Source organism: Aedes albopictus, chromosome 3 (genome assembly GCF_035046485.1).
Source record: "Aedes albopictus strain Foshan chromosome 3, AalbF5, whole genome shotgun sequence".
NCBI classification, from domain to species: Eukaryota; Metazoa; Arthropoda; class Insecta; order Diptera; family Culicidae; genus Aedes; species Aedes albopictus.
In genome coordinates, this window is record NC_085138.1 from 373,939,055 (window position 1) to 373,959,894 (window position 20,840).

At 35.1% G+C, this 20,840-nt stretch overlaps 2 protein-coding genes across 8 annotated transcripts in view; one reads left to right on the top strand and one right to left on the bottom strand.

Annotated features, from left to right (window-relative positions):
• Positions 1-20,840, top strand: part of LOC109409852 (V-type proton ATPase subunit F) — a 421,144-nt gene that overhangs the window by 205,068 nt on the left and 195,236 nt on the right. The gene's annotated exons all lie outside the window — the stretch shown is intronic.
• LOC109409848 (uncharacterized) overlaps positions 1-20,840 on the bottom strand; it is a 233,093-nt gene that overhangs the window by 94,789 nt on the left and 117,464 nt on the right. The window lies entirely within an intron of this gene.

The following is a 20,840-nucleotide window of genomic DNA, read 5'->3' on the forward strand; positions in this document are numbered from 1 at the left end:
TGCTCCTTCTTCTTCTTCTTCTTCTTCTTCTTTTTCTTCTTCTTCTTATTCTTCTTCTTTACATAACATCCCAACTGAAACAGGGCTTTGGCTTCTACACACTCAACAATAGAAACTTACGAAATTCATCAAAATAACTAATGAGTTTTTGCCATAACCGTAATCACTAATTCATATATTTAAGTAGTATGAAAAATTATCATCCTAGACATGCCTAATTTTCATAAGATCAATAATGAAAAGAACAAAAAGTTCTCAACATAATGAAGATTGGTATTCAAATATCTCTTTTCATGTCTACCGTACACATTTGCTTAAGGTGTCCATTATGCCCCTAACTCCCCTAGAATCCAAAAAGGGATTGGTTTGGTTATCCAGGACGCCAATTCACGTGCAGTCGGGTCGGGGATCAATCAATCGGCCAGCAGACCATGATATACAATATGCGTCTCGTATAGGCCAGGGAAAGTGGTTCACTTAGCATAGTCCAAACGTCACGTTTGGGGCAGCAGGGACGGATGTCCTGGGGCCTGACGCACCCCCCCGCTTGCGAGTCAGCCGCGTAGTTGCCGGCTAAGAATAGGACTACTAACCCCAATTCAAGGTGTCAAGCGACCCGTGCCGAGGAATGAGTGATCGAGGGGGTGAAAAAGATGCTCGATCTTTAACGGAGCCTGTGGGGTACCTGGGCACCCCCCACAGTATGCTGTCCCTTACCGCGTTAATGCAGAGCTCTGGCGTGGTGGACATTATTTCTCGTGCAACTCGTGGGAACAATGAGCAAGAATTCAAAATCAAATAACATAGGTGGAAGTAGCGGTGCGATCAACCCCTTCGCAAGAAGCGGGTTGATGAGGTCTCCGACAAGGAGAAGCGAGGAGTCAGGTGCTGGAAGCTGCTTACGCAGCTCAAGCGTGGGAGCTCCTGTCCACTCCACGGCAAGCCAGCCGGCGGAGGTCATGGACGGAGCATGGTTGCTGAGGGCCATCAGCCAAGTTGCAGAAAAAGGACGGCCCGCATTTGAGGTGGCTGAGCAGCAGCTCGGCAAAATTATCGACTTTGCGACAACTAAGTCGAATATAAGCAAGGACCTGAAAACGGCCTTGCTTCGGCTTAGGGCGTCTGTCGATAATGCCAAGCAGGAGCACGCGGTTGCGTTGCTGGCTGCAGCAGCGGCGGAACCCGCAAAGGAGAAAGCGTCTAAGTTTACGCAAACGGAGGCCTTCTCCTTCGCGGGTAGTCCGAAGAGAGTGGAAGCGAATGCTCGCGACAAAAGCGACAAGCATTCGCAGAAGCGGGCGAGGCAGCCGTCAGGTGAGGAGCTGTCTGGCGGCGCCCGCAAGGCCAGGCGTATAATAACCCCGAAAGCCGGTGGTAACGCTGGAAAGTCGGACCCCAGCCAGGGTTCCCGGAAAGCTGGGAAGGGTGGGCCTGAAAAGGCCGGCCCGTCCCGGAATGATGGGAACAAGGGGTTGCGACCAATGGTGGGCCCTCAGCAGCCGCAGAGCAGGGCGATCCAAGGAGAGGACCCTCCTTGGACAAAGGTAGAGCGGAAGAGGAAGAAGAAGGGGAATCCGCAGGTAGAAGCGCAGGTCGCCAAGCCAAGGCGTAGGAAGGCAGGTGCCAGGCGCGAAAAAGGTGACGCTATCGTCATCAAGACCGAACAGTCGAAATACTCGGACGTCTTGAAGGCGATGAGGTGCGACGCCAAGCTCGAGGGTCTTGGAGCCGACGTACGCAGTATCAGACGTACTCGTACGGGCGAAATGATCCTGGAGCTTAAGCGCCAGAAGGATCACAAGGGCGCCGCCTACAAGAGGCTGGCAGAAGAGGTCCTTGGTGATGGAGTGGAGGTGAGGGCTCTTACGCATGAGGCGACTCTGAAGGTCAAAGACCTAGACGAGATCACCGAAGCGGAAGAGCTCGTCACGGCACTGCGGCAACAGTGCGATGTTCAGGTGGCCGCCACAGCCGTCAGGCTGCGGAAGGGGCCAGCAGGGACACAGATAGCTCTGGTTCAGCTACCTGTGGCGGATGTTAAAAAGTCCGTTAAAGTAGGGAGTATTAAGGTGGGCTGGTGTGTTTGTCACCTGACATTCCACGAGCCACCTGAGGTTTGCTTCAGGTGTCTGGAACCAGGACACAAGTCGTGGGACTGCAAAGGCCCCGACAGGCGCAAACTGTGTAGGCGATGCGGCGCTGAAGGTCATAAGGCCCAAAGCTGCACGAGTCCGCCCATCTGCATGATCTGTACCGGGAAAACCTCGAAAAACAGACACGCGATGGGTGGTCCAGGGTGCCCGGCCTTTAAGAAAGCCGCAGTGAGCAACAAATCACAGTGCAGGTAACGCAGCTGAACCTGAACCACTGTGATGCGGCTCAGCAACTGCTTTGTCAGGCGGTTTTTGAGTGGGAGACGAATATCGCCATCATTTCGGACCCATACCGAGTACCCGCCGGCAACGGCAACTGGGCCTCGGATGGGACCATGAAAATGGCGGCGATATGGACGACGGGTAAATACCCCGTGCAGGAGTTGGTGTCTACTACCTATGAGGGCTTCGTGGTCGTCAAAGTAAACGGGGTCTTCTTCTGTAGCTGTTATGCGCCTCCGCGGTGGCCGATCGAGCGGTTCACGCAAATGCTGGACCGCTTAACGACCGTGCTAACAGGGCGAAGGCCGGTGGTAATAGCGGGTGACTTTAAGGTCTGAGGTCAAGCTCGTCCGTTAAAAAATTGATATTGTCACGTGTTGTCGTTTAGAAAGCACGTTGTAGTTCTCTCAGAGAGGAAAACTTTTCCGCCTGATCAAGGGTGGCAGGGTGGCCAAGATTGTGTGGAAGGAATCCCTAAAATGTTACGACATGAATCAGTATCATAACTCTGGTTTCTATTTGGCTCTTGGTAATCAGGTTTTCTTATAACATTTATATGTAAGTTTTGTATAATTATTCAAGCAAGTGAATAGTTGTATTCGACATATTTGAATAACATACATTCTGAAGAAAATAATTGTAATAATAACTGTGGCAGGGCTCATAAAACAGTAAGCTGAGAAGCAGGCCGTGTTCCAGTGTACATACGTTAGGTGAAGAAAAAATAAGAAAAATAAGCTGCTTTATAGTAATGAAAAGTAATGAAAATATCAGGGCAAGGATAGTTAGTATGGAATTACTCACGATTAAATTATTGTCAGTTTTGTATAATAAGCAAAGTTAGTACCAACAATCTTTTGATGCCTGACAATTCATAGCAGCTTCATCAAAACTATATAATATCACACAAAATAAAATCATAATTGTTGTACATTTTGCCGAGTGGCAGAAACATGATCATTGGCAACCACGAAAACGATGATCCGTGCACATTGATTTCTATTATGTCTTTACTCTCCTGCAAACCATAGCACAGAGCAAAAGGAAAGAAAAATCGCAAGAGACCAATACACGACATAACGGATTTGACGTTTGAACGGGTGCGTATTGACTAAAAATAAACTCGTTTTTAGGCTGCCTTGATAACACAGCACCGCTCAGGCGTCAAGCGGGGAAACAATTGCATCGGTCGGTACATACAATGCTCAGCCAGCTTGTTTAGAGAGGAGAGAACAATGAAGCACGGTAAAGCGGGTGCGTTTGGTAGCTGCTGAAACAGTAACAGTTGTTTTGGAAATAATTTCATGCTGTTCGAGCAAATTGCTCGAATATACAAACATTCAATGATATTATTTATGAGCAGTTTGAAGTTTGTATGAATAAATATAATAAAATGTAAAAGCTTTCATTCAGCGCTACATCCGATTTGTGTAATACTCAACACGTAACAATTTGGTCATTCACATAAACCATATTTCATTGAACTATGAATAAAAATCACGACTGCTCGAAAGCTCTCATGGTTTGTAGTCGTTGATGAAACGTGTAATTCTGGTGCATATGTGAGTTCAATGACCTTGCACGAAAATGTTGAAGTATTTACACGTATATGCTCGAGTTTGTTGAAGTATTTGAGAATATTTGTTGATTTTTATGATGACCTGGGAGTTCTGGTGAATAATTGGGTTCAATCAGATTGCTCGAGCATTTGTTGAAGTATTTGTGAATATTTGTTGATTTTTATGATAATCTGGGAATTCTGGTGAATATTTGAGTTCAATGAGCTTGCTCGAGGGTTCTTGAAGAATTTGTGAATATTTGTTGATTTTTATGGTGACCTGGGAGTTCTGGTGAATATTTGAGTTCAATGAGCTTGCTCGAGAGTTTGTTGAAGTGTTTGTGAATATTTGTTAATTTTTATGATGACCTGGGAATTATGGTGAATATTTGAGTTCAATGAACTTGCTCGAGGGTTTTTGAAGTATTTGTGAATATTTGTTGATTTTTATGATGACCTGGGAATTCTGGTAAATATTTGAGTTCAATGAACTTGCTCGAGGGTTCTTGACGAATTTGTGAATGTTTGTTAATTTTTATGATGACCTGGGAATTCTGGTGAATAATTGGGTTCAATCAGATTGCTCGAGCATTTGTTGAAGTATTTGTGAATATTTGTTGATTTTTATGATAATCTGGGAATTCTGGTGAATATTTGAGTTCAATGAGCTTGCTCGAGGGTTCTTGAAGAATTTGTGAATATTTGTTGATTTTTATGGTGACCTGGGAGTTCTGGTGAATATTTGAGTTCAATGAGCTTGCTCGAGAGTTTGTTGAAGTGTTTGTGAATATTTGTTAATTTTTATGATGACCTGGGAATTATGGTGAATATTTGAGTTCAATGAACTTGCTCGAGGGTTTTTGAAGTATTTGTGAATATTTGTTGATTTTTATGATGACCTGGGAATTCTGGTAAATATTTGAGTTCAATGAACTTGCTCGAGGGTTCTTGACGAATTTGTGAATGTTTGTTAATTTTTATGATGACCTGGGAATTCTGGTGAATAATTGGGTTCAATCAGATTGCTCGAGCATTTGTTGAAGTATTTGTGAATATTTGTTGATTTTTATGATAATCTGGGAATTCTGGTGAATATTTGAGTTCAATGAGCTTGCTCGAGGGTTTTTGAAGTATTTGTGAATATTTGTTGATTTTTATGATGACCTGGGAATTCTGGTAAATATTTGAGTTCAATGAACTTGCTCGAGGGTTCTTGACGAATTTGTGAATATTTGTTGATTTTTATGGTGACCTGGGAGTTCTGGTGAATATTTGAGTTCAATGAGCTTGCTCGAGAGTTTGTTGAAGTGTTTGTGAATATTTGTTAATTTTTATGATGACCTGGGAATTCTGGTGAATATTTGAGTTCAATGAGCTTGCTCGAGGGTTCTTGAAGAATTTGTGAATATTTGTTGATTTTTATGGTGACCTGGGAGTTCTGGTAAATATTTGAGTTCAATGAGCTTGTGCGAGGGTTTTTGAAGTATTTGTGAATAATTGTTGATTTTTATGATGACCTGGGAATTCTGGTGAATATTTGGGTTCAATCAGATTGCTCGAGAGTTTGTTGAAGTATTTGTGAATATTTGTTCATTTTTATGATGACCTGGGAATTCTGGTGAATATTCGAGTTCAATGAGCTTGTTCGAGGGTTCTTGAAGTATTTGTGAATATTTGTTGATTTTTATGATGACCTGGGAATTCTGGTGAGTATTTGATTTCAATGAACTTTCTCGAGGGTTCTTGAAGTATTTTTGAATATTTGTAAATTTTTATGATGATCTGGGAATTTGGGTGAATAGTTGAGTTGAATGATTTTACTCCAGGGTTTGATGAAGAATTTGTGAATATTTGTTGATTGTTATGATGATCTGGGAATTCTGGTGAATATTTGGGTTCAATCAGATTGCTCGAGAGTTTGTTGAAGTATTTGTGAATATTTTTTAATTTTTATGATGACCTGGGAATCCTGGTGAATATTTGATTTCAATGAACTTTCTCGAGGGTTCTTGAAGAATTTGGGAATATTTGTTGATTTTTATGATGACCTGGGAATTCTGGTGAATATTTGATTTGAATGAAATTTCTCGAGGGTTCTTGAAGAATTTGTGAATATTTGTTGATTTTTATGATGACCTGGGAATTCTGGTGAATATTTGATTTCAATGAACTTTCTCGAGGGTTCTTGAAGAATTTGGGAATATTTGTTGATTTTTATGATGATCTGGGAATTTGGGTGAATAGTTGAGTTGAATGATTCCACTCGAGGGTTTTTTGAAGAAATTTTCGAGGGTTCTTGAAGAATTTGTAAATATTTGTTTATTTTTATGATGACCTGGGAATTCTGGTGAATATTTGATTTCAATGAACTTTCTCGAGGGTTCTTGAAGTATTTGTGATCAAAAAATATATTTTTATGATGACCTGGGAATTTTGGTGAATAGTTGAGTTGAATGATTTTACTCGAGGGTTTTTTGAAGAATTTGTGAATATTTATTGATTTTTATGATGACCTGGAAATTCTGGTGAATATTTGAGTTCAATGAGCTTGCTCGAGAGTTTGTTGAAGTGTTTGTGAATATTTGTTAATTTTTATGATGACCTGGGAGTTATGGTGAATATTTGAGTTCAATGAACTTTCTCGAGGGCTCTTGAAGTATTTGGGAATATTTGTTGATTTTTATGATGACCTGGGAATTCTGGTGAATATTTGATTTCAATGAACTTTCTCGAGGGTTCTTGAAGAATTTGGGAATATTTGTTGATTTTTATGATGACCTGGGAATTCTCGTGAATATTTGATTTGAATGAACTTTCTCGAGGGTTCTTGAAGAATTTGTGAATATTTGTTGATTTTTATGATGACCTGGGAATTCTGGTGAATATTTGATTTTAATGAACTTTCTCGAGGGTTCTTGAAGTATTTGTGATCAACAAATATATTTTTATGATGACCTGGCAATTTTGGTCAATAGTTGAGTTGAGGGTTTTTTGAAGAATTTGTGAATATTTATTGATTTTTATGATGACCTGGAAATTCTGGTGAATATTTGATTTCAATGAACTTTCTCGAGGGTTCTTGAAGAATTTGTGAATATTTGTTGATTTTTATGACGACCTGGGAATTCTGGTGAATATTTGATTTCAATGAACTTTCTCGAGGGTTCTTGAAGAATTTGGGAATATTTGTTGATTTTTATGATGACCTGGGAATTTGGGTGAATAGTTGAGTTGAATGATTTTACTCGAGGGTTTGATGAAGAATTTGTGAATATTTGTTGATTTTTATGATGATCTGGGAATTCTGGTTAATATTTGAGTTCAATGAGCTTTTTCGAGGGTTCTTGAAGTATTTGTGAATATTTATTGATTTTTATGATGACCTGGGAATTTTGGTGAATAGTTGAGTTTAATGATTTCACTCGGGGCATAATGAGCAGCCTAAGCATTTTGCCACCAAATCCAGTAAATTAAGTGCAACCAATGTGTAATTTTAACGTTCAATCCTCATTTGAACCTTAACTGACAAAAGCTAATCGTTGAAATTCCGAATAAAGTTATAAATGTTGTAGAATTTTATGTTTTTAAAAACGTATAAAATCGCGAGTTGCGTTTTGGGGGTGGGGCATAATGAGCACCCTAGGTGGGGCAGGATGATCAATATCAATTTTGTACACAATCAAATGCTAATTGACTATTCTTGTAAATGATAAAGCATACCGGCAACACTCAATGAGAATTTGAAGGGATTACGGGGTTCAATTTGTAGGGAACTGTGGGGTTTCAATGAGTCTTCTATTGAGGAATTTTTAAACGGTGATAATATACAGATACTGAAATTTTCAAGCTAATAAATTGAAAGTTACAGACAAAACCTTACTATATGCATCAAAACAGAGAAAAACAAAATTAAAATTTGTTTGTTGACGATGTTCACCATTTTCATTATTTTTTCACTAGCTGCTCATTCTGCCCCACTCTACTACCAACTCTTTGAAGCATATTTTTACAACAAAATAATTATACAAATAGAAATCAACCAAATGTCATCAAGATGACGAGGAAACCAGGATGAATTGGGCAGACAACTGATTTGAAGCAGTCTAACAATGTTGCGCCTGAACGTTGACCAAGCGTATCCTTTGGAGTTTACCCTTCCACTAACAACACCCAAATTTCCGTGACACCTAGGCCTGAGAGATCGTAGAGTTGTCTACATCTTTAATAGGTTTCCAAAACTAACCATCCTTTCCCATTCCTCAGCAGTCGCAAGGACGTGGCCAGGATAGTGCTCGACCATTGGAGGATTGCGTCAGTCTTGTCTAAGAGGCAGAGATTAGTCCCAAATCTTTGTGCTTTGGTTCGGACGGGAAGGAGGCAACCCTCATAACAGCGGTCTAGGACTGTACCACCTACGAATTTGTGCGACTCGCTCAATGCTAATGCTAATGCTAATGCTAATCTGGGAATTCTGGTAAAGATTTGAATTCAATCTCAGCAAACTCAGATATTCATTACAATTCCTAAGTTATCATAAAAAATGCAGGAATGCTCTCAAATTCTTCAAGAATCCTCGAGCAAGCTCAGTGAACTCAGATATTCATCTGAATTCCTCAGATATCGTAAAATCGAGGAAAACTCTAAAATTCTTCAAGAGCCCTCGATTAAGCTCAGCAATCCAGAATTTCCCAGTTATCATAAAAAAAACTAGAAATATTCCCAAATTCTTCAAGAATCCTCGAGTAAGCTCAGTGAACTCAAGTATTCATTAGAATTCCCAAATAATCACAAAAAATCAATCAATACACTCAAATTCTTTAAAAATCCTTGAGCAAGCTCAGTGAACACAAATATTCATCTGAATTCCTCAGTTATCGTAAAATTGAGGAATTATCTAAAATTCGTCAATAACCCTCGAATATTCTCAGCAAACTCAGATAATCATCAAAATTCCTAAATAATCACAAAATATCAAGAATTACTCGCAAATTCTTCAAGAATTCTCGAGCAAGCTTACTGAACTCCAATATTCATTAGAATTCTCAAATAATCACAAAAAATCGAGAAATATTCCCAAATTCTTCAAGAATCCTGGAGCAAGCTCAGTGATCTCAAATATTTGTCTGAAATCCTCAGTTATCGTAAAACCGAGCAAAACTCTAACATTCTTCCAGAATCCTCAGTAAGCTAAGCTCAGTAAACTCAGATATTCATTAGAATTCCTAAATAATCACAATAAATCGAAGAATACTCTCAAATTCTTCAAAAATCCTCGAATATTCTAAGCAAACTCAGATATTCATTAAAATTCCTAAATAATCACAAAATATCGAGGAATACTCTCCAATTCTTCAATAATCCTCGAATAAAGGGTGATACGGTCAAAATTTGGTCACACAATTTGTTTCATAATTTGAGACTGCGTTCACCAAAACAGCTGATTTTTGGACCTGTAATGGTACATTATATGTAGCTTATACCATAAAATTTTCATCAAAATCGGTTTAGTATTTGCGGAGATATTGTGAATCCTGAAAACTGCAATTTTAAAATTTTGTACAAAGAGGATTAAGAAATAAGAACACATTTTTACTCTTTTATTTATAGAGCCAGAAATACTGAACCAATTTCAATGAAAATTTTTCTGTGTGTAAAGTATACATATGAAAATGTTGTGTAAAAATTTCATTCAATTTGATCCAGCCGTTACAAAGTTATATTTGCTTAAGTGGCCCTCGGTCAGTTTTTTTCATATTCAAACTGCTACAACTTTGAAAGTATTCATACAATATAGCTCAAAATTTTACTAAGAACATTTTTTCATAATAGTACTATACTGTAAAATTTTGATAAAAATCGGAGCAGTATTGGTAGTTCTATAATCAAAATTGTGCTTTACTGACCTTAAATTTCCGAAAATTTACTATGGAGCGCCTTTGTACAAAATTTTAAAAAGGTAGGTCGATGGTTTTATCTATATATCAACCAATACTCAATTGATTTTGATGAAAATATTATGGTATGAGCTACATATAATGTAGCATTACTGGTCCAAAAATCAGCTGTTTTGGTATACGCAGTTTAAAGTTATGAAAAAAATTGTTTGACCAAATTTTGACCGTATCACCCCTTAATCTTAGCAAAGTCAGATATTCATTAGTATTTCCAAATAATCACAAAATTCGAGGAATACTCTAAAATTCTTCAAAAATATTCATCTGAATTCCTCAGTTATCGTAAAATCGAGGAAAACTCCTAACATTCTTCAATAATCCTCGAATAAGCTCAGCAAACTCAATAAACATTAGAATTCCTAAATAATAAAAACAAATCTAGGAATACTCTAAAACTCTTCAAGAATGCTTGAATAAGCTCAGCAAACTCAAATATTCATTAGAATTCCCAAATAACCACAAAAATATCGAGGAATACTCTAAAACTCTTCAAGAATCCTCGAATAAGCTCAGCAAACTCAAATATTCATTAGAATTCCCAATCAATAACAAAATATCGAGGTTTACTCTAAAACTCTTCAAGAATGCTCGAATAAGCTCAGCAAACTCAAATATTCATTAGAATTCCCAAATAATAAAAACAAATCTAGGAATATTCTAAAACTCTTCAAGAATGCTCGAATAAGCTCAGCAAACTCAAATATTCATTAGAATTCCTAAATAATAACAACAAATCGAGGAATACTCTAAAACTCTTCAAGAATCCTCGAATAAGCTCAGCAAACTCAAATATTCATTAGAATTCCCAAATAATAAAAACAAATCTAGGAATATTCTAAAACTCTTCAAGAATGCTCGAATAAGCTCAGCAAACTCAAATATTCATTAGAATTCCCAAATAATAACAACAAATTGAGGAATACTCTAAAACTCTTCAAGAATCCTCGAATAAGCTCAGCAAACTCAAATATTCATTAGAATTCCCAAATAATCACAAAATATCGAGGAATACTCTAAACCTCTTCAAGAATCCTCGAATATGCTCGGCAAACTCAAATATTCATTAGAATTCCCAAATAATAACAACAAATCGAGGAATACTCTAAAACTCTTCAAGAATCCTCGAATAAGCTCAGCAAACTCAAATATTCATTAGAATTCCCAAATAATCATAAACTATCGAGGAAGACTCTAAAACTCTTCAAGAATCCTCGAATAAGCTCAGCAAACTCAAATATTCATTAGAATTCCCAAATAACCACAAAATATCGAGGAAGACTCTAAAATTCTTCAAGAATCCTCGAATTAGCTCAGCAAACTCAAATATTCATTAGAATTCCCAATCAATAACAAAATATCGAGGTTTACTCTAAAACTCTTCAAGAATGCTCGAATAAGCTCAGCAAACTCAAATATTCATTAGAATTCCCAAATAATAAAAACAAATCTAGGAATACTCTAAAACTCTTCAAGAATCCTCGAATTAGCTCAGCAAACTCAAATATTCATTAGAATTCCTAAATAATAACAACAAATCGAGGAATACTCTAAAACTCTTCAAGAATCCTCGAATAAGCTCAGCAAACTCAAATATTCATTAGAATTCCCAAATAATAACAACAAATCGAGGAATACTCTAAAACTCTTCAAGAATCCTCGAATAAGCTCAGCAAACTCAAATATTCATTAGAATTCCCAAATAATCACAAAATATCGAGGAATACTCTAAAACTCTTCAAGAATCCTCGAATAAGCTCAGCAAACTCAAATATTCATTAGAATTCCCAAATAATAAAAACAAATCTAGGAATACTCTAAAACTCTTCAAGAATCCTCGAATTAGCTCAGCAAACTCAAATATTCATTAGAATTCCCAAATAATAACAACAAATCGAGGAATACTCTAAAACTCTTCAAGAATCCTCGAATAAGCTCAGCAAACTCAAATATTCATTAGAATTCCCAAATAATCATAAACTATCGAGGAAGACTCTAAAACTCTTCAAGAATCCTCGAATTAGCTCAGCAAACTCAAATATTCATTAGAATTCCCAAATAATCATAAACTATCGAGGAAGACTCTAAAACTCTTCAAGAATCCTCGAATAAGCTCAGCAAACTCAAATATTCATTAGAATTCCCAAATAACCACAAAATATCGAGGAAGACTCTAAAATTCTTCAAGAATCCTCGAATAAGCTCAGCAAACTCAAATATTCATTAGAATTCCCAAATAATCACAAAATATCGAGGAATACTCTAAAACTCTTCAAGAATCCTCGAATAAGCTCAGCAAACTCAAATATTCATTAGAATTCCCAAATAATAAAAACAAATCTAGGAATACTCTAAAACTCTTCAAGAATCCTCGAATTAGCTCAGCAAACTCAAATATTCATTAGAATTCCCAAATAATAACAACAAATCGAGGAATACTCTAAAACTCTTCAAGAATCCTCGAATAAGCTCAGCAAACTCAAATATTCATTAGAATTCCCAAATAATCATAAACTATCGAGGAAGACTCTAAAACTCTTCAAGAATCCTCGAATTAGCTCAGCAAACTCAAATATTCATTAGAATTCCCAAATAATCATAAACTATCGAGGAAGACTCTAAAACTCTTCAAGAATCCTCGAATAAGCTCAGCAAACTCAAATATTCATTAGAATTCCCAAATAACCACAAAATATCGAGGAAGACTCTAAAATTCTTCAAGAATCCTCGAATAAGCTCAGCAAACTCAAATATTCATTAGAATTCCCAAATAATCACAAAATATCAAAGAATACTCTAAAACTCTTCAAAAATCCTCGAATAAGCTCAGCAAACTCAAATATTCATTAGAATTCCCAAATAACCACAAAATATCGAGGAATACTCTAAAACTCTTCAATAATCCTCGAATTAGCTCAGCAAACTCAAATATTCATTAGAATTCCCAAATAATAACAACAAATTGAGGAATACTCTAAAACTCTTCAAGAATCTTCGAATAAGCTCAGCAAACTCAAATATTCATTAGAATTCCCAAATAATCACAAAATATCGAGGAATACTCTAAACCTCTTCAAGAATCCTCGAATAAGCTCGGCAAATTCAAATATTCATTAGAATTCCCAAATAATAACAACAAATCGAGGAATACTCTAAAACTCTTCAAGAATCCTCGAATAAGCTCAGCAAACCCAAATATTCATTAGAATTCCCAAATAATCACATAATATCGAGGAATACTCTAAAACTCTTCAAGAAGCCGCGAGCAAGCTTAGTGAACTCAAACATTCATCTGAATTTCTCAGTTATCGTAAAATCGAGGAAAACTCGTAACATTCTTCAAGAATCCTTGAATAAGCTCAGCAAACTCAGATATTCATAAGTATTCCTAAATAATAACAAAATATCGAGGAATACTCTAAACCTCTTCAAGAATCCTCGAATAAGCTCGGCAAATTCAAATATTCATTAGAATTCCCAAATAATAACAACAAATCGAGGAATACTCTAAAACTCTTCAAGAATCCTCGAATAAGCTCAGCAAACTCAAATATTCATAAGAATTCCCAAATAATCACATAATATCGAGGAATACTCTAAAACTCTTCAAGAATCTTCGAATAAGCTCAGCAAACTCAAATATTCATTAGAATTCCCAAATAATCATAAACTATCGAGGAAGACTCTAAAACTCTTCAAGAATCCTCGAATTAGCTCAGCAAACTCAAATATTCATTAGAATTCCCAAATAATCATAAACTATCGAGGAAGACTCTAAAACTCTTCAAGAATCCTCGAATAAGCTCAGCAAACTCAAATATTCATTAGAATTCCCAAATAATTACAAAATATCGAGGAATACTCTAAAACTCTTCAATAATCCTCGAATTAGCTCAGCAAACTCAAATATTCATTAGAATTCCCAAATAATAACAACAAATTGAGGAATACTCTAAAACTCTTCAAGAATCCTCGAATAAGCTCAGCAAACTCAAATATTCATTAGAATTCCCAAATAATCACAAAATATCGAGGAATACTCTAAACCTCTTCAAGAATCCTCGAATAAGCTCGGCAAACTCAAATATTCATTAGAATTCCCAAATAATAACAACAAATCGAGGAATACTCTAAAACTCTTCAAGAATCCTCGAATAAACTCAGCAAACTCAAATATTCATTAGAATTCCTAAATAATAACAACAAATCGAGGAATACTCTAAAACTCTTCAAGAATCCTCGAATAAGCTCAGCAAACTCAAATATTCATTAGAATTCCTAAATAATAACAACAAATCGAGGAATACTCTAAAACTCTTCAAGAATCCTCGAATAAGCTCAGCAAACTCGAATATTCATTAGAATTCCTAAATAATAACAACAATTCGAGGAATACTCTAAAACTCTTCAAGAATCATCAAACAAGCTCAGCAAACTCAAATATTCATTAGAATTCCCAAATAATCACAAAATATCGAGGAATACTTCAAAACTCTTCAAGAATCCTCGAATAAGCTCAGCAAACTCGAATATTCATTAGAATTCCTAAATAATAACAACAATTCGAGGAATACTCTAAAACTCTTCAAGAATCATCAAATAAGCTCAGCAAACTCAAATATTCATTAGAATTCCCAAATAATCACAAAATATCAAAGAATACTCTAAAACTCTTCAAAAATCCTCGAATAAGCTCAGCAAACTCAAATATTCATTAGAATTCCCAAATAATTACAAAATATCGAGGAATACTCTAAAACTCTTCAATAATCCTCGAATTAGCTCAGCAAACTCAAATATTCATTAGAATTCCCAAATAATAACAACAAATTGAGGAATACTCTAAAACTCTTCAAGAATCCTCGAATAAGCTCAGCAAACTCAAATATTCATTAGAATTCCCAAATAATCACAAAATATCGAGGAATACTCTAAACCTCTTCAAGAATCCTCGAATAAGCTCGGCAAACTCAAATATTCATTAGAATTCCCAAATAATAACAACAAATCGAGGAATACTCTAAAACTCTTCAAGAATCCTCGAATAAGCTCAGCAAACTCAAATATTCATTAGAATTCCCAAATAATCACAAAATATCAAAGAATACTCTGAAACTCTTCAAAAATCCTCGAATAAGCTCATCAAACTCAAATATTCATTAAAATTCCCAAATAATAACAAAATATCGAGGAATACTCTAAAACTCTTCAAGAAGCCTCGAGCAAGCTCAGTGAACTCAAATATTCATTAGAATTCCTAAATAATAACAACAAATCGAGGAATACTCTAAAACTCTTCAAGAATCCTCGAATAAGCTCAGCAAACTCAAATATTCATTAGAATTCCCAAATAATCACAAAATATCGAGGAATACTCTAAAACTCTTCAAGGTTCCTCGAATAAGCTCAGCAAACTCGAATATTCATTAGAATTCCTAAATAATAACAACAAATCGAGGAATACTCTAAAACTCTTCAAGAATCCTCGAATAAGCTCAGCAAACTCAAATATTCATTAGAATTCCCAAATAATCACAAAATATCGAGGAATACTCTAAAACTCTTCAAGAATCTTCGAATAAGCTCAGCAAACTCAAATATTCATTAGAATTCCCAAATAATCACAAAATATCGAGGAATACTCTAAAACTCTTCAAGAATCCTCGAATAAGCTCAGCAAACTCAAATATTCATTAGAATTCCTAAATAATAACAACAAATCGAGGAATACTCTAAAACTCTTCAAGAATCATCGAATAAGCTCAGCAAACTCAAATATTCATTAGAATTCCCAAATAATCACAAAATATCGAAGAATACTCTAAAACTCTTCAAGAATCCTCGAATAAGCTCAGCAAACTCAAATATTCATTAGAATTCCCAAATAATCACAAAATATCGAGGAATACTCTAAAACTCTTCAAGAATCTTCGAATAAGCTCAGCAAACTCAAATATTCATTAGAATTCCCAAATAATCACAAAATATCGAGGAATACTCTAAAACTCTTCAAGAATCCTCGAATAAGCTCAGCAAACTCAAATATTCATTAAAATTCCCAAATAATCATAAACTATCGAGGAATACTCTAAAACTCTTCAAGAATCCTCGAATTAGCTCAGCAAACTCAAATATTCATTAGAATTCCCAAATAATCACAAAATATCGAGGAATACTCTAAAACTCTTCAAGAATCCTCGAATAAGCTCAGCAAACTCAAATATTCATTAGAATTCCCAAATAATCATAAACTATCGAGGAATACTCTAAAACTCTTCAAGAATCCTCGAATTAGCTCAGCAAACTCAAATATTCATTAGAATTCCCAAATAATCACAAAATATCGAGGAATACTCTAAAACTCTTCAAGAATCCTCGAATAAGCTCAGCAAACTCAAATATTCATTAGAATTGCTAATTAATCACAAAAAATCGAGGAATACTCTAAAACTCTTCAAGAATCCTCGAATAAGCTCAGCAAACTCGAATATTCATTAGAATTCCTAAATAATAACAACAATTCGAGGAATACTCTAAAACTCTTCAAGAATCATCAAATAAGCTCAGCAAACTCAAATATTCATTAGAATTCCCAAATAATCAAAAAATATCGAGGAATACTCTAAAACTCTTCAAGAATCCTCGAATAAGCTCAGCAAACTCGAATATTCATTAGAATTCCTAAATAATAACAACAATTCGAGGAATACTCTAAAACTCTTCAAGAATCATCAAACAAGCTCAGCAAACTCAAATATTCATTAGAATTCCCAAATAATCACAAAATATCGAGGAATACTCTAAAACTCTTCAAGAATCCTCGACTAAGCTCAGCAAACTCGAATATTCATTAGAATTCCTAAATAATAACAACAATTCGAGGAATACTCTAAAACTCTTCAAGAATCTTCGAATAAGCTCAGCAAACTCAAATATTCATTAGAATTCCCAAATAATCACAAAATATCGAGGAATACTCTAAAACTCTTCAAGAATCGTCGAATAAGCTCAGCAAACTCAAATATTCATTAGAATTCCCAAATAATCACAAAATATCGAAGAATACTCTAAAACTCTTCAAGAATCCTCGAATAAGCTCAGCAAACTCAAATATTCATTAGAATTCCTAAATAATAACAACAAATCGAGGAATACTCTAAAACTCTTCAAGAATCCTCGAATAAGCTCAGCAAACTCAAATATTCATTAGAATTCCCAAATAATCACAAAATATCGAGGAATACTCTAAAACTCTTCAAGAATCTTCGAATAAGCTCAGCAAACTCAAATATTCATTAGAATTCCCAAATAATCACAAAATATCGAGGAATACTCTAAAACTCTTCAAGAATCCTCGAATAAGCTCAGCAAACTCAAATATTCATTAGAATTCCCAAATAATCACAAAATATCGAGGAATACTCTAAAACTCTTCAAGAATCTTCGAATAAGCTCAGCAAACTCAAATATTCATTAGAATTCCTAAATAATAACAACAAATCGAGGAATACTCTAAAACTCTTTAAGAATCCTCGAATAAGCTCAGCAAACTCAAATATTCATTAGAATTCCCAAATAATCACAAAATATCGAGGAATACTCTAAAACTCTTCAAGAATCTTCGAATAAGCTCAGCAAACTCAAATATTCATTAGAATTCCCAAATAATCACAAAATATCGAGGAATACTCTAAAACTCTTCAAGAATCTTCGAATAAGCTCAGCAAACTCAAATATTCATTAGAATTCCTAAATAATAACAACAAATCGAGGAATACTCTAAAACTCTTTAAGAATCCTCGAATAAGCTCAGCAAACTCAAATATTCATTAGAATTCCCAAATAATCACAAAATATCGAGGAATACTCTAAAACTCTTCAAGAATCTTCGAATAAGCTCAGCAAACTCAAATATTCATTAGAATTCCCAAATAATCACAAAATATCGAGGAATACTCTAAAACTCTTCAAGAATCCTCGAATAAGCTCAGCAAACTCAAATATTCTTTAGAATTCCTAAATAATAACAACAAATCGAGGAATACTCTAAAACTCTTCAAGAATCCTCGAATTAGCTCAGCAAACTCAAATATTCTTTAGAATTCCTAAATAATAACAACAAATCGAGGAATACTCTAAAACTCTTCAAGAATCCTCGAATAAGCTCAGCAAACTCAAATATTCTTTAGAATTCCTAAATAATAACAACAAATCGAGGAATACTCTAAAACTCTTCAAGAATCCTCGAATTAGCTCAGCAAACTCAAATATTCATTAGAATTCCCAAATAATCATAAACTATCGAGGAAGATTCTAAAACTCTTCAAGTATCCTCGAATAAGCTCAGCAAACTCAAATATTCATTAGAATTCCCAAATAATAACAACAAATCGAGGAATACTCTAAAACTCTTCAAGAATCATCGAATAAGCTCAGCAAACTCAAATATTCATTAGAATTCCCAAATAATCACAAAATATCGAGGAATACTCTAAAACTCTTCAAGAATCTTCGAATAAGCTCAGCAAACTCAAATATTCATTAGAATTCCCAAATAATCACAAAATATCGAGGAATACTCTAAAACTCTTCAAGAATCTTCGAATAAGCTCAGCAAACTCAAATATTCATTAGAATTTCCAAATAATCACAAAATATCGAGGAATACTCTAAAACTCTTCAAGAATCCTCGAATAAGCTCAGCAAACTCAAATATTCATTAGAATTCCTAAATAATAACAACAAATCGAGGAATACTCTAAAACTCTTCAAGAATCATCGAATAAGCTCAGCAAACTCAAATATTCATTAGAATTCCCAAATAATCACAAAATATCGAAGAATACTCTAAAACTCTTCAAGAATCCTCGAATAAGCTCAGCAAACTCAAATATTCATTAGAATTCCTAAATAATAACAACAAATCGAGGAATACTCTAAAACTCTTCAAGAATCCTCGAATAAGCTCAGCAAACTCAAATATTCATTAGAATTCCCAAATAATCACAAAATATCGAGGAATACTCTAAAACTCTTCAAGAATCTTCGAATAAGCTCAGCAAACTCAAATATTCATTAGAATTCCCAAATAATCACAAAATATCGAGGAATACTCTAAAACTCTTCAAGAATCCTCGAATAAGCTCAGCAAACTCAAATATTCATTAGAATTCCTAAATAATAACAACAAATCGAGGAATACTCTAAAACTCTTTAAGAATCCTCGAATAAGCTCAGCAAACTCAAATATTCATTAGAATTCCCAAATAATCACAAAATATCGAGGAATACTCTAAAACTCTTCAAGAATCTTCGAATAAGCTCAGCAAACTCAAATATTCATTAGAATTCCCAAATAATCACAAAATATCGAGGAATACTCTAAAACTCTTCAAGAATCCTCGAATAAGCTCAGCAAACTCAAATATTCTTTAGAATTCCTAAATAATAACAACAAATCGAGGAATACTCTAAAACTCTTCAAGAATCCTCGAATAAGCTCAGCAAACTCAAATATTCTTTAGAATTCCTAAATAATAACAACAAATCGAGGAATACTCTAAAACTCTTCAAGAATCCTCGAATTAGCTCAGCAAACTCAAATATTCATTAGAATTCCCAAATAATCATAAACTATCGAGGAAGATTCTAAAACTCTTCAAGAATCCTCGAATGACCTCAGCAAACTCAAATATTCATTAGAATTCCTAAATAATAACAACAAATCGAGGAATACTCTAAAACTCTTCAAGAATCCTCGAATAAGCTCAGCAAACTCAAATATTCATTAGAATTCCCAAATAATCACAAAATATCGAGGAATACTCTAAAACTCTTCAAGTATCCTCGAATAAGCTCAGCAAACTCAAATATTCATTAGAATTCCCAAATAATAACAACATATCGAGGAATACTCTAAAACTCTTCAAGAATGCTCGAATAAGCTCAGCAAACTCAAATATTCAGAATTCCTAATTAATCACAAAAAATCGAGGAATGCTCTCAAACTTTTCAAGAATCCTCGAGCAAGCTCTGTGAACTCAAATATTATCCAAATTGATTGACGCATGACAAAATTCGGTTAACATTTGGAAGTGGCCACATACCATGGGGCATAAATTTAGGGTATTGCTCAGTGTATCTGAACAGGAAAGTCATAAGTGAATTGACTTCCAACGAACTTGATATATTATTTAGTATTAGTAAGTTGTGCATTTGGTATATATTCGAGCAGTCAAAGCGTGTTCCACTAAACGCACCGTGGGAGCAAACGCAGAGCAACATACAGAGGATCATCATTGTGAGCAACATAGGGTTGCCATCTTTGGCTAAACGAAGTACCAGATTGGAATAGAAGTTTTTTCGGTCGATCCAGGATCTTTTCTCATTGGATAATATATTCTGGACTTCCTTGGTTATAGAGTGAATTCCTCACAAACGAAAAATGATCGATTGGCAAAGTAAGCTCTCAACCAATAACCGAGGAAGTTCTCATAGAAAACTAAAGCAGGCTCAGTTCCATTTTGGTCGTTACTTTAGAAAGATGAAAAATATTCTAAAGCGAAATAAATAACTATATGTAATATGTAAATATTATTGTTAGAAATGCAACTATGCGTGTTATGCGCATGACCAATCCTGGTAACCCTGAACCCCACCACAATTCAATGTGCTCTTGTTTGTCTGTTACGAGCGGAGAAAATGAGAAAATAATTTCTCTCATATGAGAGAAGTTTCATAACACTTTTTAGATTTTTACTGAAATGAAATGTAGACTACTAAAAATGTACCATAGTTAGCGTACTTTTTTTTGGACTAAAATGATCATAAGAAATATCCTCAGAGATTGTCGGGACGATTTTGCGATCAAATGCCTCTAATTACTTCAAATATTAGAAACAAGTGTCAAGGTGGCGAAAACAGCTTTTGACAACAGTTTACTCTTTTCTAATAAAT